A 27,309-nucleotide genomic window follows, 5' to 3' on the forward strand; every position below is an offset into this window, starting at 1 on the left:
AATCCCAGGGCATGATTCGATCCAGCTAAGTTTTCAACTTCTGAAAAAGAGTTAAAGAAAATCTTAGAACTAGGTGTGATGGTGTACTCCTTTAATCCCAGCACTCCAGAGACAGAGACTGGCAGATCTCTGAGTTTGAGGTCATCCTTATCTACAGAGCAAGTTACAGAATACCTACATTTAAACACTGAAGGTAACCATTAAAAACAGAAAGGTGACTAAGAAGTAATTGAAAAATGTCTGAGGTCAAGGTCAGCCTCCTCTACAGAGCAAGTTCCAGGACAGCCAAGATTAGACAGAAAACAGAAAGCTGGTTGAAGATGTAAATAAAGAAGGGCGTCATATTCCAGTCCTAGCAAGCAGAACTTGCCAGCTTCAGCTACATGTTTCTGGCTTTAGAGTCAAGGACTGAGTAAAGATGTAATGGAATATTCGTCTGTGACTTAGTAAAGCTGCTGAGACCAGACATGTCAGGGTGTCCCTGAATGGAGGTACAGAAAGACCATTGTGTGAATCTGTGAAGGAGAAGAGTGGATTGCCTTGGAGACTCCAAGATATAGAGATGCCAGAGTCATGGGATACCTGTTGAGGAATACTGTTAACAGTGAGTAGAACCAGTCCAAGGGAAAGAAGCATGTTATGGTCAACAAAATTGATGGGTGTTGGAATATGAAGAGTGTTTTGATATCAGACATGGAGATTCAGAATCTGGAGTTTTCCCAGCTGGTTTTTGGCCTTTCTTTGGTTTAGCTATTTCCTCACTGTGGTACCCTCCCTACATTATGGAAGGGTAATGTATATCCTATGCCAGCACATGTTGGAAGTATGTGATCTATGTTTTGATTATGACCTTATAGGGAATTATATTTAAAAGATTGTATGAATCTCAGAAGAAACTTTGGGCTTTGAACATTAAAACGTTATTGAGACTATGATATACTATGGGGACTATGAATTTGAACTAAGTGTCTTTTGCATTATGATATTGTTACAAGCTTATGGGGCCAGGGAGTAGAATATTGTAGTTTGAATGTAATTCACCCCCATAAGCTCATAGGGAGTGCCAGGCTTTGAGCTTTCATACATTTGCATTTCCCTTCAATATGAACAACTACCAAACAAGAGATGAGACTTAGGCAAGTAGGATTTATTGTAACTCAGATTTATGACAGAAAAAGTATGATGGCTGGGACTGTAGCTGTGGTATGAGAGCGTGACACTAGTTGCATTGAAGAAGTGGAAAGAAATAAATGCTGGTACCCAGGTGGGTTTGTTCCTTCCCTCCTTTTATTCACTCAGGGCACCCTGCCTGTGGGATGGTGCTTTCCAGGTGGGTCTGCCCCACTCAGTTAATCTTTTCTGTAAATGCTTTATAGGCATACAAAAGGTGAGATCCAGTATTGTCTTAGTCATTTCTTAATCTAATCAAGTCAAAAGGAATCTTCACACTTAGGAAAATAGCAACTACTCCGGTTGCAAAATGGAAATGGCTAGAAGACTTGAACAGCATGAAGGAAGGAGGTATTTAAAATATACATATTAATTATTTAATCATATATAGTGATATATGTATTTTAATACATAATAATTCTTTATAATAGTGTACAATGTATTTTGATATCATCCCTCTCCCCAGTTCCTCCCACTCATACTTCTTCCTCTCTTTCCACCTTCTTTTCCTGTCCTCTTTTATTTTTACTTTGTTAATCTGCAGACAAATGATTTTAGTGTTAAGAAATTTCAAATCAGAATGTGCCATTTCTACACTTGTTTGTGTCTATGCACACACTCAGAGGAAAAAACCAAAGCTGTTTTTCTCCTTCTACCATGTGTGTTCTGAGCATCAAACCCATATTATTGGGTGTGTTGGCAAGCTCCTGTGTTCTCTCTATATATGGATATTGTTCTTTCCATCCTTACTTACATGTTTCTATCAATGTCCTCAAGATACCGTTGCATGTTAAGAGTGTAAACATGTTTTAAAACAACCCATTACTGATGTTTTTATTATACTGACCTTACTCATCTAGCATATAAATTTAACATCTGATCTAAGTTTCACTCTTGTCTGGTTTTCATTTGATTTTCCAATGGCCAATGTTGTAGATTATAGAGGGATTCTCAATGGTTCATCCCTCCTTGGGTCACTAATCTTGTAGTCGTTGCCCACTTTTGGCCAAAAGCTTTTTCTGTTTGACTATTACAGCCTAATAGAGACAGTCAAAGGTTCAAATAACTTTTTTGTGATTGGACATGCTAGCTCTCTCTTTTCTGTAGACTGAAAACAAAATACAGATAACCTGGAGAATGAACAAAATAGGGAGTGGAGTGAATCACCACTGTCATCCCAGACAAGAACAAACTTGATAGCAAACAATCTGATTGTTGCCTACATAAAAGTGAAGCTAGCCAAGATCAAAAGAGCAATTTCTGTGTCTTTGTAGACATGTGTGTGGGGGGGGTTCAAAGGCATATTGTTCAATAATTCGAAGTTGTTCATTAGATAATAATATTTTGATAAGTGCCTGATTCTATGACCTATGCAAAGAGGGCTTTATTTATTCATTTCATGATGTATATGTCCCTATGTGCTAAAACATGTTAGAATGCAGAGTACCAAGTTATCTTGGCACTTTATAATCGTTAAGGAAGGAAGATTGTAATGTAGCTGCAAAAGTTGCCTCTATTCTTGATTATCTCTTTTCTAATTCAAAGGAGCAAAATTACTTGTTCATCTAGACCATCCATATGTTACAGCGTCTTTCTTCTAAGATTTAACTTTAAGGATGAAGCAGGGCTAAGCACCTGGGAAAATACTTGAAGGCAATACTCCTGATGTAAATTTCATTGTATTCTTGAAGGTAATTAATAGGGACATGATGAAGCTTTTAGTGAGTAGTCCAAAATACACTGGAAACTGTCAATGTGTTGTTAATAACCAAATAGAGTTATGTCTAGATATAATAAAAGGGGAAAAGTTAAAATCATAGTCACATTTTAAATATGAAAGAACCTAAATAAGGAAGCCTTAGCTTTATGGAATGTGTGCAATTGGATTTAGTTTTTTTTCAAGCAGTTTGTTAAAGTTCAGTAACATTGCTCTTAATTATTGAATTTCAGTTTCATTTAGAAGAGTGTTTCTCAACCTGTGGGTCAGGACCCCTTTGATGGTTGAATGATCCTTTTACAGGGGTCATCTAAGATCACCAGAAAACACAGATATTTACATAATGATTCATAACAGTAGCAAAATTACAGTTATGAAGTAGCAATGAAAATAATTTTATGGTTGGGGGTCACTACAACATGAAGAACTGCTTTAAAGGGTCACAGCATTAGGAAGATGAGAACCACTGATGTAGAATAATTTGTGTTATTCTTATTTATAGCCTATGAAAATAATGATAACCTCTTTGTTTTTTAGATGAAGGAATGAGGAATATTTTTATATTTTTGCAAGTCTCATCAATTAACATTGTATTTATATCACACCCCTTTCTCCAATTTTTCCTTCCTCCAACTTTTCCCATGCTTCCAATTCTTCCCAAAATTCATGATCTCTCATTTTCTTTTACTGTTACATGCATGTATACATACATATTTGTGAATGTCAAATGCTGACTTCATTTTGTGTTGCTCATATGTGTTTAGAGCTGAACTCTAGAGACTAGATAACCTATCAGGGGACTCATCACTGGAGGAAACTGATTCTTCCTCTCTCAGTAACTGTTATTTGCCAGTACCTTTTCATCTAGGGGTGAAGACTTGTGAAAATTATCTCAACCATGTTAGTATGTCTATTGGGGTTGTCATTTAGAAATTCAGGTTTAGACAACCATGTTGAGATTATCTTGAGTGCAGCTTCTCTGTCATAAATAGAAGACACTCTAACAGTACACATCCTGGATTTCTGGCTTCTTCAGCCTTACTACCCCATCTGCTATAGTGGTCCTTGTGACTTGTGTTGTAAATGTATCAACTGGTACTAGACACAGAATAGTTGAGCTATTCTTTGGGTTTTGGACAGCTACGGATTTCTGTCTATATACTATACAAAAAGCTTCCTTGATGGGGATTCAGAGCAGCATATACAGGTATGTGAATATGTATTCATAGAAGTTAGAAATTGTACTGGTTTATGTGAATGACACTAGTAGGTTTTTCCTAGGGTCATGACTTTACCAACTACCAGGAGTGGGGTAGGATTATATAATACCTGGCATGAATTCTCTCCCACTGAATGTGCCTATTGTCCAATTAGATGGTTATAAAATTCTAAGTGCCACTGTTGCACCTTTTGGAATATCTTGCTATTAAGGTTATTGTTGTAATTCATAGGGGTTGTCGTTGGATAGCACTATTGATTCATTTTCTCTCTTGGAAACTTACATACTATTTAAGGTACTGAGAGCTAGTCCACAGCAGGGAGTCTTCCAGGTTACTTCCAACTCAATTTCTCCAAGTCTTCTGTCCAAATTATGTGGTGTCTTCAGCAATAGGGTCTTAGCTTTTTAATTTCCTGGTTTTTTGTACTCTAGGTTATATGCTCACCTCTAAAGATTTGTAGCTAGGATACACAAATAAAAAGAGAGCATGGAGTGTTTTTCTGGGTCTGTTTTCAAATTCTATCTATTTAGCAGGAATTTTCATGATTTTATTTTTGTTTACTACTGATTCCTTTGCACATAGGTAGCTTATTATCTATTCCTCACCTGAAAGATATATAGTTGATTTCTATTACCTTGTAAATTGACTAAAGAAATAATGTATATTGCTGAATGAGACATATGGATCTAAAGGCCCATTCTAATTGTCAGAGTAAGTGGATAGTACCTCATTTGGCAAAAGAAACTTGATAGACTTGATTAAGACATGGATGATGAGTTTTACAGATACCCAGGTGTAACACTATCACAAGTCTTTACAGAAGTAGTAGAAGGCATACAATAACCAGAGTAATGACAACATGTTGATGAATTCTTTCCACATTATTAAATTTACTGATGAGGAATTTTGAATGGTCACAAGCTAAAAGGAGAAGGAAAGAGTGATGCCCTCCCAAGAGCCTCAAGAGGAACACAGTCCCATCAATATCTCATATTTTCCTCAGTGATAGCCGTTACTGATTTCAGACCCCTACAACTGTGAAGACAATGCATTTCTGTTGTCTTAAGTCACTGAGTTGGTGGTAATTTCTTACAGATGGAACAGGAAACTAGGAAACTAAAAAAAGCAGATATACTGAAAGTGAATATATGAGTTACAGCTTGCCTTATTTAAAGACAAAAAAAGAAAGAAAAAGAAAGAAAAAGAAAAAAGAAAGTTGAGGTAAAATTTACCTGAATTTAACAGTGGCAATGGGAATGGAAAGAAAAAAATAGGCGGGAAATATGAGAAAACCAGAAGCACCAAAAATACAATAAAAAGAAGAATTGAAGTAAAAGAAAATGGGCCACAGTTTTTGAAAGTGAGGAAGTTTTCTCCAGTGGAAATGTTTCTCAAACACACACATGACAGCCTACACTGCATTAAGAGAGGATCTGGGGCTAAGGACCCTCTTTAATCATGGACTTGTGAAGGACTTAAACTCTAACAGAGCTGCCCATTCTTGGCTCAGCTTCCATGCCTTTGGCTTTATTCATATACCCCATGTAAAGCAGCAGCTGCTGACTGCATCAACATTGCTGTATTATGAAAATTACGGAGAATTTTGTTTTTGCGTTACTTGGCAACACTTTTCGGTCCAGGTGTTTGAGAAACTCAGACCATAATTATGCCAAAGCAAGAGTAGATGAGAAGTTCAGTCAAGGAAGCCAGATTGCTTTTTGTCAAGAGAATCTGTCAAGAGAGGGAGCCTGGTGTGGTGGAAAGAACGTGAGCATGGTAGAAAATGCTGAATTTGCATACTGATTCCAGTATTGAGACATTGTACAAGCAACTTTAAAGCTCCCCAGATTTCATTTTTTGTCATTGCTTATCATAAGTAAATTCACATATAGCTGTTGGGATTGCCACATGGAATGAACGGACTGATAAATATGTGGGTGGGTACAGAGTGGGTGCTTGCTCACTTCAATATACAAAACATGAAGCTCAAAGGAAGTGGGTGAATAATTCTATTTTCCAAAATCAAAATCAAAATTCATTCATTGATTAAAGATGCATTCTGCCACCACACATGCAATAGACTAAAACATGTCCTAAGATAGTACTCTGAAAACCATGTCTAAATCCTAGAAGAAATGGATCAAGTTTTGCTAATCTATATCTAGTAAAAATAACATTCTCAAATCTAGACTGTCTTCTCTTTTTCCTAGTAGGTATTGTATTAGTATTTCTTTATTTTGCTGTTATTTATAGAGCAGCTAATTTACAGTAGACATTAATGGGAATAACAGGTGAGGAATTTTATGTATGCTAAGAAGGAGAAAGGAAAAAGTAAGTGGGGGTGAGGATGGAGAGAGACAAAATAAAAAAAAGGAAAAGGGAAAGAAATAAGGATGGAGGCTTGGTGAGTAAAAGACAAAGTTCATGTTTGATGAAAATCAGAGAGAGAGAGAGAGAGAGAGAGAGACAGAGACAGAGACAGAGAGACAGAGACAGAGAGAAAGACAAAGACAGAGAGAGTTGTGATGATGATACATAATTTTATTTATTACTCTTCTTTTCCATGCTTAAAATGAAGATGTGTGAGGTATTGATTAGTTCATCCCTCATTTATTCACACGGTGGCTATTAAAAGCCCACTGGAAACTGGAATTGTAGAACGTGACAAAGCACACTGAACACTGCTGGTCATAGAAGTTCTAGAATAGTAGAGAAATACAAGCTAAAGTTTATTAGCTCTTAGTGTTACTGAAGCTGGTGTTACTAATACTGCCTTATGGATCTCAATATTTGGTTGTGATTAGCTACCTAGTGACTACCTAGCTCTGACAGAGTCAGAGCTCTCGGGATCAGATTGTTAGAATGACTACATATTACAGGGCTATTGATTAGGTTTGCTTGTATGACATACACTGGATAGTTCAAGAATGCCTGTCTGCATACCTCAGAAACTGGGGACCATGTAGCTGCTCAGTTCATACTGGAATGAAAGAATAGAAAGTAAAAGAGAAAAAAGGAGAGGAAATGGTCAGAGATACTGAAAATTGCAAATGAAAACACAAATGTTTTGAAATTAAAAGGTCCTTTAGTGTCCAACACAAGGTTCACATGCAGATGTATCACTATGCTAAAATGTGGAATGCTTCCATTAAGCAAAGAGAGGAGAATGATAAATGTCATTGAGTCAAGAATTACATTTCAATAAAATTTCCATAGCAACTCCACAGGCTGTCAGACAAATGATATGTCCACAGATTAAGGAAAGTAGATTTTTGTCCATTAATTCATCCCTAGTACTACCATAGGAGGGTAGAATTAAAACCCTCATATCATATCAAAATTACACCAAAAAATAAATTATATATATAATTTATAATGTGGGTATAAAAGGTAGGGGTGGCAGAGAAGGGGGAAGCAGGAGGGTCTTTGTCTCACTTGTTTTGATTGAAGAAAATAATAAAAGTTCAGGCAACTTCTTCCAGAAGATACAGTAGAACCTTGAAGGAGACGTTGACATAAGTCAGGCAGTGTTTAATGGCAAGTACACAAATAGCTAAGACAGTTAATAACATTAGGGAAAACAGACAAAAACAAAACAAAATGTACCTATTCAGCTATTTTATTAACTGACTAGGTATACTCTGAATAACACATACATAATTATGTGTATTAAGTATCGCTATTTAAGTAAGCTATATATATCCATAATCTGGTGTAGTCAGTCTGATGTGGTGTTGTGGAGACCAAGGATGCCAATCCGGAAGAATGTTAAAATTTCCTATTCCTTAGCAGAGACAATAGTGGATGACTGGAGTTTAAAATTTAGAAGCTACAATGCAAAAGTTTTACTAAAATATTTGCAGATCAGATCTAATAAAAGTGAAGATTATATTATAAAAGAGGACATTAGTTTGCTGTTACAGAATTTGAAATATCTTTAGTTTATGATAATTTGTTATTTATTATTTTTTCTCTTCTCATTTTTATTTATTCTTTGGGAATTTCGCATCATGCTCCCCAATCCCACTCATTTCTCTGTCCCTCTGTGTCCCTATGTATCCAGCCCTCACCCTTGTAGGTCTCCTGCCAAAGGAAAGCAAAAAAAAAAGAGTAAAAATAAGATCAAAACAAACAACAATAAAAAAGAAGAGAAAAGAAAAAATACTCTGCTTTTTCATCTTTCCCACCTCTTCATTCATCTTGACAGCATTAGGATCAGCAGTGTATCATTCAGTATACCCTTTTGTTCAAACAGCTTTAATTGCAAATGTTCGTTGTGTAATGTGCTGTTTGTCAGGTTCAAGACCTTTGGTTTCTGTTACACCATCAATACTGGATACTCTCCCCTCCTCTTCACCCCCTTTCTTTCTCCCAGCTTCTTAACCCCCCATGCTCCCAATCCCCTCAGAAGATTATGTCCTGGGGGAGCAGGATAGTTGAGTAAGGGTAAGAATATGTGAGAGAAGGATGAGAGAAACCGTAATAGAGGAGTCATTATAGGTTTGAAGAGAGATCTGGTACTAGTGAGATGTCCAGAGGCCTACAAGGATGACACCAGCTGGCAACCTAACCAGTACTGGAGAGGCTACCCTAAATGCCCTTTCCTGAAAATGTGATTGTATGCCATCCTAGAGCCTTCATCAAGTGGCTGAAGGATAGCTGAACAGCCAGCATGGGACTGATCCAGACCCCCCGAAAGTGGGTGTCAGCGAGGAGGCCTCAGGATCCTTTGGGGCCTCAGGCAATATATCAGCATTTAGTTCTGTCATCCAGATGGACTTTGGGAGCCCATTCCATGTGGAGGGAAGCTGTTTCTGCCTGGACACATGGGGGAGGGCCTAGGCCCTGCTCCAGATCATATGACAGACTTTCAAGATCCCCCATAAAGGGACTCACCTTCCTTGGAGAGTGGAGTGGGGATTGGAGGAGGGGCTGGGGGCGGGTTGAAGGGGGGCAGGAGAGGAGGGAAGGGAGAGGGGGCTGGGATTGACATGGGAAGCAAACTTGTTTCTAATTTAAATTAAATTAAAAAATTAAAAAATAATACTGGACCCTCACTGAATCTTCTCTTAGATAACCTGTTGCCCCTGTCATGTAGATCCTGCCTCTATGGTTCTTCAGGATCACAAGCTTCATACACTCCAGCAGATCATAGATAGGGTAGATATTCAGGTGTGATAACTCTAAGCCCTAGATGTGCGCCTAAGTGGCAGGTGTGTTGTTCCATCCAGGCCGCTGGTACCACTCCTCTCTGATGGGGGGCAGAGCCAGTATTTCTAGACCTGTGGTAAGGGGAGGGAAGAGTTTTCTCAAATGTGGTTCTAGCTCTTCTATTAGAGGTTGGGCCAGCATGGCTGTTATCCCAGGGCCAGGGAACTTCAGGGTCAGCTATCCAATGATGGGGTGTTAGGAAGGTTACTCCAGATCAGTGAGGGATCAGCTCAGCAGGAACCTATTACTCTACTTCAACACATGGTTTAACACATAATCCAAGACATGGTTTCCATGGGCTCCTGTGGTAACACAGGCAATGGATATCCACACAACCTCAGCTGCCTCAGGATCACAGATTCAGAAATGATCATTTGCAACAGCTTGTGTTTGGATGTCCCCAAGGCCCCAGGTATCAGTGCAGGCCTCTCAGATCCTGATGGGCCTAATATCAGCATGGTTTGGGGGCTCTAACCAGGCTCCATGTGGTTGTTCAGATGCTGGGTAATCACACAGTCCCCCATGGCAACAGGAACCATGGACCCCAACATATAATGTGGCTGCAGCAGGGGCATAGATCCTGAACTGAACCCTAGCCACAGCTTGGCCCAGACATCAATATGGCCCTAGGTGTCATCTCAGGCCACCCCAATATGCATGACCCAAGGACAGCATGACCCTTGGACACCAAGATGGGATTATGTGTTAGGCCTGGACATCTGCATTAACTTTAGTGGTAACCATAGCCTCAGACATCAATGCAAACTCTGGCCATGATAGGGCCATAGACATAGACATAGCCCTTGGCAGAAGTTTCATCCTGGATGGTGCCATGGCCACAGGTGGCAATGCAGGCTCCTGAGGTTAGCATTGTCCTATCAGTGACATTTCCCTCATGTGGAGGCCCACAGTAGTGACTCTGTTCCATCTTGACTTTAGGTCAGAAAGTTCAAACCTACTATTGCTCCTTTAAGGTTATACCATAGGATTCTTGGTCTAAGGTGTGTCGGCTGTATGTCTTGCCTAAAAAACAGGATATTTGGTTTAGAGTGTGGTAACTTGATGTTTTGGGTATTAAGGAGATAATTAAGTTTGTTTGTTTCTTGTATCGTTGCATGGAAGTCTTTTGACTCCCCCCACTCCTTTGATTGCGGTATATAAGAAATTTGAGTAATAAACTTGGGACTGATCATAGTATCTACTGGATACTCTCCCAACTCTATCTTATGTTTCTTATCTATTTCTTTCCTCAATCCTGACTCCTCCTTTCAAACATGGACAGACACCCTCATATTCCAAAATGGCCACAGGTGGTGGCCCAGAAACAAAGGGGGTTCTGGTGGCCTTTGGTGGCAACATTGGCAATGGACATCACTACAGAGCCAGGTTGTGGTAGAACCATGGACCAAGACATAGTCTCTGGCAGCATCCTAGACCTGTGTGTCACCATGACCCTAGGTGGCTGTACTGGTCACTCACATTGACATTGCTGCAGATGCAAGGTGTCCTATGGACAGCAGTATGACCCCAGATGGTAGCCCAGATCTCAGGCATCTACCTGACCTTTCATGATACCAGGAGCCATGTATATCAACACAGGGTCACTGACACAGACGTGTCCCCATGCTGCTGTGCAGGGTGCTCATATATGAATGTCCACAGTGGATGTATGACCTTTGGACAACAATATGGCCTCAAGATTTTCATCCAGACCCCAGGTTTCTGTATTGCCTTTGGTGGTAATAAGAGCCACAGACATGAATATATCCCTGGCTGCAGTAAGGCCTTGAACTCCAATATGGTCCTTGGCTGCAGCCTGGACCTGGATATTTCCATGGCTCTGGGTGACAACACAGTCTACCCAAATCTGTATAGTCCTGGTGGCAGAGTGACCCTTGAACACTAACATGGCCTCAGGTGTTAGCCTGTAAACTGGGCATCTGCATAGTTTTCAGTAGTAATAGTAGTAATAGAAGCCACTGATATCAACATTTATAGTAAGGCCATGGACCCACATGTGGCCTCCAGTAGACACCATGGTCACTAGTGGCAGGACAGGCTACCCAGATTTTCATGGCCTTGGTTACATCACATCCCTTGGTCCCTACCACAGCCACAGGTTGTGATGTAGAACCTGGGCATGTGTGTGTCTCTTGGTGGTGACATGGGCCATGGACAGTAACATAGATCCCAGCTCCTGTAAGGTCACAGACACTGACTTGGTCCTCAGAAGCAACCTGGTCCCAGAGGCCACCATGGCCCCAGTGACAGTGCAGGCACAATGGGATTGGCATCACCATAGCTGCAGCATGGCCCTCAAAACAGACCCTAGCTACAGTAGGAGAATGGACCCATACATGGCCCCTGATGGCAAACCATGCTTTGGCTCTTGGACACCTACATGGCCACACTGGTAGCCTAACCCAAGCACATCCTCATGGTCTTTGTTGGTAACAGGGGCCATGGACATCAACATGAATTATGACTGTGGGTGTGACCACAGACCCAGACTTAGCCCTTGGTAGGAGCCCAGGCCTTGATAACACCATATATCTGGGTGGCAAGCAGACCTCCCACATTGACATGGCCTTCAAAGCCTTTACCATTTCAGATTCATCTCTCTCTGTAGGACATGAACTCTGTCTGTCTATCTGTACCTTTCATACCCAACCATATATTTGCTCACCATAATGCTGCCTGACCGTCTGGATAGGAGCAGACCCAAGGCTGTTTTATAGCTACCAAGAGCAGCCTGCTGTGGGCAAGCCTGTGTAGGTCATTAATTTTGTTTTTAAAAAACAAAGTTGTGAAAATATACAAACTTAATTTAAATTTTTAATTCAGGGTATGGTATGTGTGTGTGTGAGAGAGAGAGAGACAGAGAGAGAGAGAGAGAGAGAGAGGGAGAGAGAGAGAGAGTACCAGCCAGAGAGAAGGAGTCTGTCTTTGTGTGTGTGCTTGACTGTCTATGCTTCTATGTGATGTGCACGTATGTGTGTGTTTGTCTGTCTGTGCTTATATGTGATGCATATGTATGTGGTCTAAGAACGTAATATGATGGGACTGGTGATATGACTTACCTCTTAATGACTAGGCTCACAACCAAAATAAAAGAGATTAACATCAGGAAGTCAGTGTCCTTCCACCATGGGGACTCCAGGATTTAACTAGGCTGATATACTTGGTACCAGGTCTTTTCCTGCTGAAGCACCTTGCAGCCTCTTGATGGTGGGAACAGAGAGCTAGCATCAGAAAGCAGTCCTCTGGTTCCCATGCGTGCATGTCTACACATATATATTCAAGTGCACATAAAATTAAAAACAATAAAATGACAAGTTGAAAACACGAATATAAGTTAGATGCACAAAAACTTGAATTCTAGCAGAACTTCTGGAAAATAGGAATGAAAGGGGGTACTATGGAGAGCTGTGGACATTTGAGATAGAAAGGGATAATGCCTGATGTGGAGGGAGATGAAGGCTACCTCAAGCTGTCATTTGTAACAGGATTGTTTATCTAAGCAATTTCAAGTAAGATTTTAATTAAAGAATGGAATTTTCTTTTTAAGATGGGTAGCCATGGGGTTAATGAAGCAATAAAACATACAGATAACTTGCATTTGTGTGTCGCTGTATTGTTTCCAAACACTGTACAATGAAATATATCATTTCTTACAGCAGCTATGTGAGACCAATGTTGGAAAAGGGATGTCGTTTAGTTTGCATATAGGAAAAATGTTCAAAGGGAGTAGGCCTATCCCCAAGTTGGGAAAAATGTGTATTGGTGCTTTTCTTAATAATTGTTTTAAATGCATGCACCACTTTTAAAATATTTTCTTCTTTCATAAATAGAAAAGTAGTATATCACTTTTTAGATTTAAGAAATACTAAAACATTAGACTATCGTAAATATTTGTTTGATTTAGGAGAAAATTTTATTGTAGATATGAGGGAGTGTAAAATCAGTGGCATTTAGAAGACTCCAGATTGAACCAGGCTACTTGGGGGAGTGAGAGAAGAAGATAAGAAAGGGGGAACAGGAAAGAGGCAAGCAGACCAAAAGAGGAGCCAAGGACCAAGAGAACCAAGAGAGAAGAAACAAGAGAACACATGGCTGAAAAAATTGCAGATGTGGTGTTGGCTACTTCTTGACCAGATGGCAGAAGGAAGGTGACTTCTTGTTGCCTGAAAGATGTAGGACACTGAGGTGCTTCAGCACTATGTCTACATGCCACCATGCTCCCTGTCATCACAATAATAGACCTTTGAAAATGTAAGCAAGCCACCACAATTAAATATTTTCTTTATAAGTGTTGTCGTGTTCATGGTGACTCTTCATAGCAACAGAAAACCCTAATTTTAGATAACAAATAATTAGCATTTGCAGACACCAGTGCTTGTGGCTAAAGAGAGAGAGAGGTATGGCTATTTTAGACCAGTTCCCTGAAAAAGGAACCTAGCTCTCTCCTCCTTGGAAGGGGAAGGCGGAGAAAGCACAGGACTACTTGAGAACTCCTGTGATGGTTTTCCTAATTCTCAGAGCGGGGGCCACTGATTCTCCTACCCTGTAATCTTAGTCATCACATGTGACTGAGACTCATTCCAAGTCCCAGCAGCCTCTGCTCACCTTCCTGTTTTGCTTCATGCTTTATACTTGGAGGCTTGGATGCACCAATCTCTACTCTTTATGGTTAAAATTCAGTCTCCATGTCCCTAGTGATATATTCCTGAGCTTGACTTATTTAGAAATTTGAAACCATGTTTTGGTTGTCTTTACTTATTACCAAGACAAATAACATAGAAAATGCAGATGCTTACAGGGATGTGTGTAAAAGAATAAGGAATAAAACTGCCCACTTTCCAGAGTAAACACTATTATCATTTATTATCTCAGTTCATTTTCACTTATATTTGTGGATATAAGTAATTATCCACAAAGTACATATTGTTTTATAATGTTTTATAATTATGTTATGTAAATAACATTATATCATAAATACACTAATATTTTGCCCTATGTTCAGGTCATTTATTTTGTCTTATTATATTTGAATGCTTCTATATAATTGGTAAAATTAATCCATTGAGTTCAAATAAAATTTAGACTATTGATTTAATAATATATTCTTGTGTGTGACTTTTCCTATATTACAACTGGACTGGAACACCCTCGGGCCCACTTAATTAGTGAATCACACTTCATTTGTATGCATTTTCCCATAAGAATTACAGCACAAATTAGCAATGAGGATTTCCTCTGAAGTAATTGTAATAGGTTGTATAAAAATTATTTGCTTTCTATTTATGTACGTGTGTGTGTGTGTGTGTGTGTGTGTGTGAGCACATATGTGTATGTGTAGGTCATTTGTGTAGGTGAACATTGAAGTCACAAGCAGGTGCTGGATTCCTGGGAGTTACAGGTAATTATGGGTGCTAGAAACTGAACTTGTGTCTTCTGAAAGAGCAGCAGATGCTCCTAAGGGCAATAACATCTTCTTGATTATAGAAAAATGTGTGCCCTGTTGGACATTCTCCACTAGAATGGCAACTACCAAATCACAGTGAACAAAGGCAGACAGACAGATTTTAGAAAGGCTTTGTGTTAGCAAGGTTCTCTATAGTTACAGAACCAATATAATCTACATGTATATTAATAAAATGGATATGTTAAATTTCCTTACATAATAAGACCTAGAAAAGACAATAATGGATATCTTCATGCTAATGAAGCAGGGAAACTGATAGATACTCAGTGCATGAATCTGGATACTTCAGCAGTCCATGCTAGTGCCAAAGGCCAGAACACTCCCATGAGGGTGATTAAAAATCTTCCCATGTTGGGAGGGTGAAGTATGAATTAGGTGGAGAATGGAAGCAGTGGCAATAGACGTGCTTGATGAGGGGTAGAAAACAAAGCAGTTGACTTCTGCTTTAACCTCAGACATCTTTATATATGAATCATAGCTCCAGATCAAAGTTGCTACCCATTTGATGTGTGCATCTTAGTGTCACAGTGTCTCCTGAGAGATATAAAATAGCATTACGGTTGATAATTAAATCAACCATTGAAGATATCAAGAAAGGTCTCATAACCCATTATTGTTGTACGAAGTCTCTTAATAGGCATCTACAGATTAATAGAAAACATAAAATTAAGTTCATGGAAGAAGATGTTTAAGTAGTTACAGATTGAGAATTGTCAATGAGCCATAGCTGTACTTTTGGAGGCTATCTAGCTTTTATGATGAAATTCTATTTGAAGTTAAATTGGGAGGGGGAGGGACTTGAATTCTAGTTTTCCTATCCCTAGCTGGTAATTTGGAAGTGTAACTTAGCCTTTTTAACCCAAGTGTATCCTTATGTCTTCCTGTGTTGAAACTTCACCCTCATTTTGAGATAATACAAAGGTAGAAATTTACTAGTACTGTCTCATTTAGAGTTAGGACATTTGACAGCGAGATGAACTAGATTAGACAGGCCATTAGGATAGAGTTACCATGATTGGATTCTGAGGACCTGGTAAAAAGATGGGTTGAGACTGGAACACATCTGGATAAATGCACACACAATCATGCATATATGATGATCAGAATCATGATCATTATCTCATAAAGTGTTAAGGAATTAAAGGCAAAATGATTATGGAAACAAGCTAGCACTGACTGCTGCAATATAAACACTAAACAGCAGCTATTGTTAATGATACCTGATTGGAATACATGGAGAAAATTGTATTAGAAGCAGTAAATAAATACACAAAACGTATTAACTAGGGTACTATTAGGAATAACAATAATAGCTAACATCACAAAATAATAATTTTTCTTAAAGAACATGGGAATTATAATCATTAAAGAGTTTGCCCCTAAGCAATAATCTATGTTGCTAAGTAGTAAAATTTTGTGTCTTGTGTATCAATGAAGTTCTTTATACTGATATTGGAGGATATTACCATATTAATATCAGCATGTTTGTGTGCATAATGTAGGTATTTAGGCATGTAAAGAGTTCTACCTGCCCTGAAATTGTATACATACTATAGCTACATGCTCCGTAAGATTTTGGAAGACTGAGACTGAGGTATCTTATTTTGGATTATCAGAATTTAAAAATATTTCTATCATCAAGTAGGCACTGATAATTATTAATGAATGTATTACTTACTGAACATATGCCAAGTTTTCACATCTGCCTTTTATTTGACATGTATTATTTATATGAGGAATTCTAAAAGAACAATTATTACTCTAATTACACTGAAGGCAAAATAATGTTAAGTCACCATTGCTATCAGATGAGCCATTTCCTTTCTTACAGAAGTATTTGGCTGATAACTTTAGATAATCAAGGAAATGTATTAATTATTTTAGCTCAAATATTTTCTGGTGGTGTGATGGAACACAGCTCTGACAGCAGTGGAGTGTTGGAGTGACCTAAGAATGATCACTATGTATTATCATCTTGTTTTGAGATGAAAAAAATCACATGGTTACTTATGAATAAAGTATAAATGTAGCTAAAGTAACAACATTAAATTTGGACTCCTGGGCTAGCATTGGTATAATGCTCTATTTTTTGATGTAATCTTCACTACTGGAAGCAAGATTTCACTGCTTGTCTTTGTTGCATATTGATTAGTTGAGTCATTGCACTTGTGACCAGAATGTCACTTGCTTAGTTAGAAGAGCTAACAAATGAATAATTTCAGCATATGCTTCTGTTTTAACTCTTGAATAGTGATTCACTTTTTACAGAAGCAGGTGCACTTTAGGTCATGGATTGGAGAAATACAGTAAATCAAGAAGAAGTTATAGAAAACAAATAGTCACTTTAGTGATTAAAATATACCATAGCACACATGTATCTATTATCACCAAATGGATCGATCTGAAATTTTACTTAGAGCTAAAGACAGGCCACTTTTAGGTTTTAAATATACAATAGTCTTTTGCTTTGCAAAGTATATATATAGATTTAAGTGAAGGAGTAAAGTTAAGAATTAAAAAACAGTGTTAGTTTTAGGTTCTCTAAATATATATACATATTTTTATATACATGTCATATTAACATTTTATATTCACAGGTGAAAAGGAAAAGTATTTCTGATGATTGAAACAACTAAAATGGATAGGGTTTATTTAGTAGTATAAAGCTGTACAAGTTTGATAATTTGTTCTAAAAATGACAGTGTATATTTTACATACAAACTTGTCTGGTGCTTAAACTAGTTTTAATGTTTAACTTGCTTGCCTTTTTTTCCTCTTTCTCTTTTACACCATGTAGTTACTAGAGAAAGTATATTGGAACTCACAAATACTGATTTGTATGTTTTCCTCTTTTCTCCTAGAGGAAATAAGAAATTAATGAGAGTCAGAATAGGATATAAAATAGGTGCCACACCTGAAGGTATGACAGAAATCAGCCCAAATGTCATCTACTTCTGCTTTCTCAAAATACCACATCCTGTGCTGCTCCAGTCCTAGAGAGATTGAAAACTGAATAGATTAAATGGGAGAGAAAGAAGAAAAGAGAGAAGTAAGAATGAAAATAGAATTAACATTTATATATATATAATATCAAATAGTTACAATTAAAAAGACTATCTGCTTGTTCATAACTTGTCTTTTTAACGTCTTCTAGGACTCTAAATATGGTATGGACACAAAGTATAGTTCTATAAAGGAGACACACACACACACACACACACACACACAAAGGAAGTATGAGAGTTTTTAGGTTAAAAAGTTAAAATTCCTGACCAAAAAATAATAAAATTTTTATTACCGAGTCAACAAGAAAAAAACAGTTGTTTCCGATGATGTACCATGCTTAAATCTTTTTGAAAGTTAATTGATTTAATTTCTGAAATTAAATCCATCTAAATGGATAAAAACGTTGCCCAACATCCTTAAAATACATACACTGTACAACTGGACTCTGCCCTAGTATACAGCAGTGCTTATATACTCTGAAAGCCAGACATTTAACAACTCAGGAACCTGCTCTCCAGAAAGTCATGCTCTTATCCACAAGAATCACATTTGAATTCTTACTCTTAATTTACACCCAGAAACAGACTTTATTCAACTGTACCTTTGAATATTATTTCCTGTACTCACAGAGCTATAACCAGAACTATAACCAGTGGTGAAATTACCTAAGAGAAGGTCAAAATGAGAAGATTTTCATATTTTACAAACAGAATATCTAGAATGATTGGCTAATTAGGGCAACGTTTAGAGCTGAAACAGGGGCCAGGACCTGAAGTTACCATTGCATTGAAAATAAGATGATTGTCTATGAATTCAAATCAGAACAAGTCAACTCAAAAGTTGATTTGTCAGGAAGAAAATAGCATAATCTTGGTTCAAGTATTTAAAACTCTGAAGACTAAGGAATGAATTGGACATGGCATGATAATTTTATTTAGGTTGTAAAATGTCAAGGCAAGTCTGTCCCCTTAAGTGTTCTTTGTGTCATTCTCTAGCTGCTAATTTTCCTCATTAAAATCATCACTGTGATTATGGATCTGCATTTCTCTGAGATTCTAAATTTTGGTTACTTGACCCGTGTTGACTAAGATATTTGGAAACGGAAGCTACCGCTTTTAAAAGTAAGCTGTAATTTTATGCATTTTGTGACTTGCACATCTAACCTTATTCTAATTTTGAATGCACTGCAATGTGTTTATTGCTATCAAGCTAACATGTAGTCTCATTTTAAAATTTTTCCTACTTAAAATGAGGTGAAAGAGAATTAAAACACCAAAAACAGAACAGGTAGACCAATGCAATCAAATTGAAAACCCTGAGATTAATCCACAAACCTATGAACACCTAATTTTTGACAAAGAAGCTAAAATTATACAATGCAAAAAAGACAGCATCTTCAACAAATTGTGCTGGCATAACTGGATATTGGCATGTAGAAGACTGCAGATAGATCCATGTCTATCGTCATGCACAAAACTTAAGTCTAAATGGATCAAAGACCTCAACATAAATGTAGCCACACTAAACCTTTTAGAAGAGAAAGTTGGAGGTACTCTTGAAAAAATTGGTACAGGAGACCGCTTCCTGAACATAACACCAGTAGCAGTAGCACAAACACTGAAATCAACAATTAATAAATGGTACCTCCTGAAACGGAGAAGTTTCTTTCTGTAAGGCAAAGGACACAGTCAGCAAGACAAAAAGGCAACACACATATTGGGAAAAGATATTCACTAACCCCACATCAAACAGAGGGCTGATCTCCAAAATTTACAAAGAACTCAAGAAGCAAGTCTCCAAAGCACCAAAGGATTCAGTTAAAAAGTTGGGGACTGAACTAAACAGAGAATTCTCAATAGAGGAGTATAAAATGGCTGAGAGACACTTAAGAAAGTGCTCAAATTCCTTAGCCATTAGGGAAATGCAAATCAAAACAACTCTGAGATATCATCTTATTCCTGTCAGAATTGCTAAAATCCAAAACACCAATGACAATATATGCTGGAGAGGATGTAGAGAAATGGGAACACCTCGTCCATTGCTGGTGGGAGTATTACCTTGTATAGCCACTTTGGAAATCAGTATGGAGATTCCTCAGGAAAATAGGACTCAGTCGACCATAAGACCCAGTAATTCTACTCTTAGGCATATAGGCAAAAGATGCCTATTCACACAAAAAGGATCTCTGTTCCACTATGTTCATAGCAGCATTATATGTAATAGCTAGATTCTGGAAGTAACCTAGATGCCCCACAACTGAAGAGTGGATATAAGAAAATGGGATACATTTACATAATGGAGTACTACTTAGTGGAAAAAAATCAATGGAATCTTGAAATTTGCAGGCAAATGGATGCCACTAGAAGAAATCATCCTGAGTGAGGTAACCCAGTCACAAAAAGACAAACATGTTATGTGCTCACTCATATATGGATTTTAGATATGGATCAAGGGAGTGTCAGCCTACAATCCCGGTGCCAGTGAGTCTGGGAAACAGGGAGGTTCCCAAGGAGATGCATGATACCCTAGAGAATTGGAATGAGCCAAGATCTCCTGAGCAGATCGGGGGAGGGGAGGGAGAACCAGGAAAAAGAGAGGGGGAAAAGAGGAGGGTAGAAGAAGACATGGGGGAGCAGGAATGTTGAGTCGAGGTAAGAATAGAGGAGATCAGGATGAGAGATACCATAATAAATGGAGTCATTATAGGCTTGAGGAGAGAGCTGACACTAGTGAGATCTCTAGAGATCTACAAGAATAACACCAACTGGCAAACTAAGCAATAGTGGAGAGACTACATTAATAACCTCTCTTTAAAACCTTCATCCAGTGATGATGGAAGCACAGACAGATACCCACAGCTAAACACGGAACTGAACTCCTGGGACCCAGTGACAGAGATGGAGGAGTGATGAGCAAAGGGGTCAAGACAGTGCTGGTGAAACCCACAGAAACAGCTGACTGGACAAGCGGGGGCTCTTGAATCCCAGACTGATGGCTGAGAGGCCAACAGGGGACTGATCCAGACTCCATGAATGTAGTCTCATTGAGGAGGCCTCAGAAATGTCTGAGGCCTTGAGTAGTAGATCAGTGTTTACCATGGCGTATGAATTAACTTTGGGAGCCCATTCCAAATAGAGGGATGCTCTATCAGCCTGGACACATGGGGAAGTGCCTAGGTCCTGCCCTGGATGAAATGACAGACTCTGGAGATCCCCCCATGAGGGCCTCACCCTCCCTGGGGAATGATGTGGGGGTTGGGCTGGGGGATTGTTGGAGGGACAAGGGAGGAGGGGTGGCAGAGGGAGCTGGGATTGACATGTGAAGCATTCATGTTTCTAATTTAAATAAAAACATATTGAGGAAGAAATAAAAAACAATTTAAGGCCAACCTAAAGCTACATATGTCTGCCTGAAATATGCCTACTATTCTGTGTTAGACCATTTTCAACAGCCTGGCCATCACTGAAGGACCTTGGTATGCATAAAATAATCCATGCTATATAAGAGAAATACCATTGACTTGAAGTATACTGTGTAATCCTTGAAGGTTGCCTGAAAAATTTATCACTGATCATTCCAAATTCTATTCAAAATTGTTACTAGGTGGATAACTTACTTACTCTTTTAACAAAACAAAGAATGTTTATAGAGATAGTCATAAAAATAATCAACAGAAGGGTGTTTGTTACTACTTTCAGAGTTTTATTATAACATATCAAGCATATAACTCAGGGATCTCCAGATGAACAGAAATGTATATCTATCTATGTGTGTGTCTGTATTTGTGCTTATGTACACATGGATTGATTCTTGATAATTGGTCTCATGGTTATAGGACTCTGGGGTGTGGGAAGTTATAAGATCTGTGATCTGCAATCTGGAGGTCCAGGAAAATCAGAGTCTAATTCAGGTTGAAGGTCTATATGCCAGAAGTTTCTATGGTGTGAACCTGAGTCTAAGAGCAAGGGAGACTGAGGTCCAAGGTCAAGAGAAAGCATTTGACTTTTCACTGTCTCTCTGTGTTATCCAGGTCACTGTTTCTCAGTGGATTGTATGGTGCTTACAGGCAGTGGGAAAGGGCAATTTCCTTAATGAGTCCAGCATTCAAATGCTAATCTCTGATGAAAATGACACATATACATATCTAGAATTAATATTAAGTATACCTTTGAGTATCCATGACCCAGTGAAGTTGACATTTAAAATTAACAGTCACAAAATTTGGGAAAGAATTTTACCAAAGCCTATTTTCAATTATATTTTGGACTTCTTCCCAAGATATATACAAGGACATCAGTAAGTAAACAAAGAAAAATAATCAACTTCATTACATCAGAGAACAGAAATGTGTAAACTAGATTTTCTTAGTCACCAAATGAGGACTGATGCTCTGTGGTTTATGCACAGCCTGTAGGACTAAATTCCAGAAAAAAATAAGGAAGCTGTCGTCTTCCTCATTTATATGTTCATCCATAACACATATGGGCACCTTCCAGCACCAAAACAAAACCCACTAAAGAATAACAGTGAGTGATATGCTGTTAAATACATTATAACTTTGAAGAAATGAATATGAATTACCAGAGAGTTTACTATTATTATAATATCAGTTCATGTAGTTATATTTCAGATTTTATCATAATGCAACTATGTCTTGAAACTGGGCTAAATACTAATTAAACTTCTTAATTTTTATAATTTTATGGTTTTTATCCAAATAGCTATAAAGATGTTTACACACACACACACATACACACACACACACACACACACACACACACACACACACAATGAAGATGGGATGAGAGCCATGTAGTTCATAAATAACCATCTGCCAAATACACGTCATCTAGGATACTTGAGCATCACTCTGTGAAAATAAACCTGTGAAGGTTTTCTACATTCTACCACCAGTCTTTAAAAACATACATACAAGCAGGGCATTATAGGGCATTATAAATTTGATAAGTTATTTAAATATTTTATCATTTGTTTTATATTCTGAAACTGAGATGATTTCCTTTTCTTTTGAGGAAAATTTTAATAATAAAAGTTACCATATATATATATATCACCATATCACCAGTTTTATACATGGCTTAGTGCGGTCATTTGAAAATTTAGTTTCATGGCTGACCTATATTTACCTTCTACATATGTTATGATTAACACAGAAAGGTCTGAAACTATTTGAGAAAGGAGATAACTAACTGTGATGGTTAATTTCAATTATAAACTTTATAGATACAGAATAACCTGGGGATACACCTCTGGGCAGGTTTGTGATCAATTGTCTTGATCAAATTAAATGAGATGGGAAGACCTGCCGCCCATGGTTGGTACCATTCCCTAAGCTAAGATCCAGGACTGAATGAAAGGATGAAAGTGAGATGAACACTAGCATCCATCATTCTCGACTTCTTATTTATAGACAAAATATAACTAACTGCCTTCAGTTCCTGCTGTCATGATGTCCCTACACTGAGTGATTGTACCTTGCAACTCTGATCCAAAATAAACCCTTTCCTGCTTCAAGTCATTTTGTCAAGATATTTTACCACAGCAATTGGAAAAGTAACTAAGACACTAGCCTACCCTGAGTACCAAATATGGGCCAACAATAGTGCTTACTCGGCTTACGCCATCCCTTTCATCCTCTCCGGGATATTACCTTGCTCCTCTTTCATAATGAAGAAACTGAGTCTCCAGGAAGTAAAATAAAGGGCTGAGTGAAGTTGTTTGTAGAATGAGACTTGAGTCATAGTTCATGCTCATGCCAAAACTGTAAGAAAAAGAACCAGTTTCAGTTCAAACACTCCAAAGTCCCTCCTAGAAAATAAGTGAAGAGATTTACACTGATTATGCACGGCCCTTCAAACTGTGAATGTTGAAACCTAAGGCCCTTAGTCAAGGTACTAGAAATAAAACCTTGGTGGTGGTAAGCTCATCATGATAGTGGGCTGAGGGTCTCTTTGAGGCAGATCTGAGAAGGATTGTCCTGAAGATCAAGAGACTCTACAGGAAGTCAGACAATAAAGAAAGCACTTACCAGGTAACAGACTTGTGCTTGTTGTGATCTCAGTTTCCTCAGCCTTTAGAGCTGAGAAAGAGAGAGAGAGAGAGACACAGAGAGAGCGACAGAGAGAGAGACAGAGAGAGAGAGAGACAGACAGAGAGAGAGGGAGAGAGACAGAGAGACAGAGAGACAGAGAGAGATAGAGAGAGACAGAGACAGAGAAAGAGAGAGAGAGAGAAAGAGAGAGAGAGAAAGAGAGAGAGAGGGAGAGAGACAGAGAGAGAGAGAAAGAGAGAGAGAGGGAGAGAGACAGAGAGAGAGAGAGAGAGAAAGAGAGAGAGGGAGAGAGACAGAGAGAGAGAGAGAGAAAGAGAGAGAAAGAGAGAGAGGGAGAGAGACAGAGAGAGAGAGAGAGAGAGAGAGAGAGAGAGAGAGAGAGAGAGAGAGAGAGAGAGAGAGAGAGAGAGAGAGAGAGAAAAGGAAGAGGCTGTTTTGAAGCCACTTGTCTATGGCTTCTCTTGTAACCACCCACACTGACTAAAACAGCTGCCCTAAGAAAAAGAACACCTTTTTTTTTCTCTTTCTGGAATCACATTTGTGAAAAAAACATAACAAAAAAACACTCTTAACAGGAGAAGCCAACAGAAGAGAATTTGAATTGCATTCTTAGAGAAATATGGATTTAAAAAATGCCTACTCTTTGTAAAGACCGTGCTTATAAAACCCCAAACATCCTAATGCACATAGCAATGGCAATAAATCCACAAATCAGAGAATTGGTCAATAGGAAAGCTGGAGGCCCAGCGTTTACTTAAAATCATTCGCATAAGTCAACAATCTATGTCCTGTGAGAACTCAGGGCCTTCTGCATAAGGGAAAGGCAATTTATAAGCCTTCCCCCATCTCTAAATCTGTAAAAGACCTTGATTAAGTGTGAGTAAATGGAACTCAGACCGCTAATGAAATATAAACAAAGGGGCTATTTTTGTTCTGTTTTAGGTAGGTGTGGTGGGACTGACAAGCTCAAATCCCACCCAGAATCCCCACTCTCTCCTTGTGGAGGACTCCAGAAATGAAAAGATGGCTTTGTTGACGAGTCAATCTCTCCTGCTTTCCTTAGAGATTGGTACAGAAGGAAATGAGAGATGGTATGTAAACACTTAGTTTCCTGTGAGTTTTTAGGCCAGGAGTTAATGCATTTCCAACTTTTAAATAGACTTGCTTTCCATATTTCTAATGTTGTACATTGCAGTGCCTATAAAAATCCCATCTCTTTGGCTCCCTGTCTCCCTCGCATTACCTGCCTCTAGTATATTTTAACTCCATACATGATTTAAGGAACATTTCTCCTCAACACAATTTTCTGTCTAGGGAGTTTTGTCATGTGCCTTGGGAGTCACATTTATTCCACAAAAGTAACTGAGGGGGAGTGGAGATAACCATAGATTTTTTTCTTCTTCATTCCATGCTCAAGGTTTTGAATAATAATGAGATATTGCTCAGTTGGTTTTAATAATAATACATAAGAATAGTCCATGCCCAACTACAAAATTCAGAACTATCTTTGATTTTTAATGTATTGAAAGAAATTTTTATGTAAATCGACTATTTTGCTATTTTTTATTTCACAATTCTAATTTTCCTGGTTTCAGAGTATTAATTGAAACCATTCACTCTTGTAACAAATAAAAATTAGAAAAGGGCAAAAAAAGACTGTGAAGTGTGCCTAGAGTTTGAAAGTCAATACCCCCTTCCTCTGTATGTTTCAGAAATTGCTGATTCCCATAATAAATTTAGTTTTTTGTATAGTCATCCACAAAGATTAAAACTGAAAAAAATAAAGTGCAGTTAGGCAACCTTTCTATTGTGTTAATAACTTGGTGAAAACTACCACAAAACAAGGGCTTAGCCTTTAATGCACTGATTGTGAGATCTTTTTATTTTCTCTTTGAAAGCTATCATAGTCAAGATTGAGGCTGAACATATTTTCCTGACAGGAAAATTGAGGATGTGGAGAACAGCCACGTTTTCCCCTCAGTTCTTAAAAGATCATTTTATCTCAGAAATCATTTACTTTGTATTCAAGTACAATGTTAATGGCTTAGAGTTTCTGAGATTAAGAATGGTTAGAAAAAATATTATTCCCAGCTCTTGGATCTGTGTGTCAAGGGAAACAGCGAAATAAATTTCCCTAAAATAAGCAAATGTGCTTTTATCTTTTCTCCATATGCCTTCTCTCGTAACATTTGCTTTAGACTCAAGAATGTTGTGTCACCAAATTGCTTACATCTTAAAATTCTGCAATAGTCTCTTTGGATCCACATACACTGTGAACTGTAAAATGTTTATTTATCATATTTCACTACGGCTTAAGAATTAACATGGACCAGTCTGCTGGACAAGGAGGCATATGTGTCAGTCGTGAACCTTTCCTCTTTTGCACCAACATTCATGGCCTGATGAGGCCTTCAACCACATGATTTTAACTGTCATTTATATGATGACAATTCTTAATTTAGTAATTCCATCTCAGATATTTCTCTTGGTCCCAGGCTCATACATCAAGCTGTATACATGCTCATGTTACTTGCAGAATATAAAAAATTAAGGGCTCTTAGCCAGGCAGGAATATATATATATATATATATTCCATGATTCTCTCTCTAGAACTTGAGACCATTACAGGTTTTATAAGTTTATGAAAAGGCATACCTGAAATTTGACACCAAGATAACATATGAGAATTTTAAGCAACAGCGTTATACTGTGAATGCAGAAAGAGTAAAATGACCTAGGGCAAAATTTTCTAACTTTGTAAGGGTAAGAACATGATGTACAACAAGTAGCATGTAGGCTGAGGTGCAACATAAGTACACAGATTACACTGAACCCATGTGGTTATTATCCAGTAGCTACTTAGCAAGCATTCCAAACCCATGGTAGTGCTGTACTTTCCAAATCACAAATGTTACAAAGAATCTGAAGGTTGTGAAAAACTGGGTAACACCCTGATGTTCATGTAGAGTCTATTCATCACGTACAACTCAATGAGCAGTGGTCCATGTGAAGGAAAGCCTTGCATGTTTAATCTAAAAACCCAAAACTCTCCTTTTCCCAGTTTCATTTGCACTGAAGACAGGACACAGTTCATCTGTATCTTAAATCCAACAATGTTGAATGATAGTCAAATTCTCATTGTATTTTTGTCTATGATTCTATGTATTTATCTAAAACAAATTAACAAATATACATAACTGGAAAAAGGAAGAAGGGGAGAGTGTGGTTTGGTGATTAGTATATCAGAGACTAATGTTTAAAGTTTTCTTATAATCACCAGGAAAATAAAGTAAACTCAAGGCATTGTTTATTAAGATTTACTTTCCATCATGTTCAGTTCAACTTGGTAGTATAGGCACCTAGATCTTTCCTCACCTATTAATATATCCTAAATTATTTTCTTTTCTAACTATAGTGGATAACAGCT

The 27,309-nt window shown here is 38.0% G+C and overlaps 1 long non-coding RNA gene across 1 annotated transcript; it reads right to left on the reverse strand.

Annotated features, from left to right (window-relative positions):
• Nucleotides 1-6,771: 6,771 nt before the first annotated feature.
• On the reverse strand, nt 6,772-23,990 carry LOC121139460. Its single transcript, XR_005876416.1, has 3 exons — nt 23,859-23,990; nt 23,481-23,591; nt 6,772-7,604 (listed from the first exon to the last, which is right to left on the reverse strand). It is a non-coding gene; the product is annotated as an uncharacterized LOC121139460 (long non-coding RNA).
• Nucleotides 23,991-27,309: the final 3,319 nt, after the last annotated feature.

The sequence above is a fragment of the Mesocricetus auratus genome, unplaced genomic scaffold (assembly GCF_017639785.1).
Source record: "Mesocricetus auratus isolate SY011 unplaced genomic scaffold, BCM_Maur_2.0 Super-Scaffold_15014, whole genome shotgun sequence".
Taxonomy (NCBI): domain Eukaryota; kingdom Metazoa; phylum Chordata; class Mammalia; order Rodentia; family Cricetidae; genus Mesocricetus; species Mesocricetus auratus.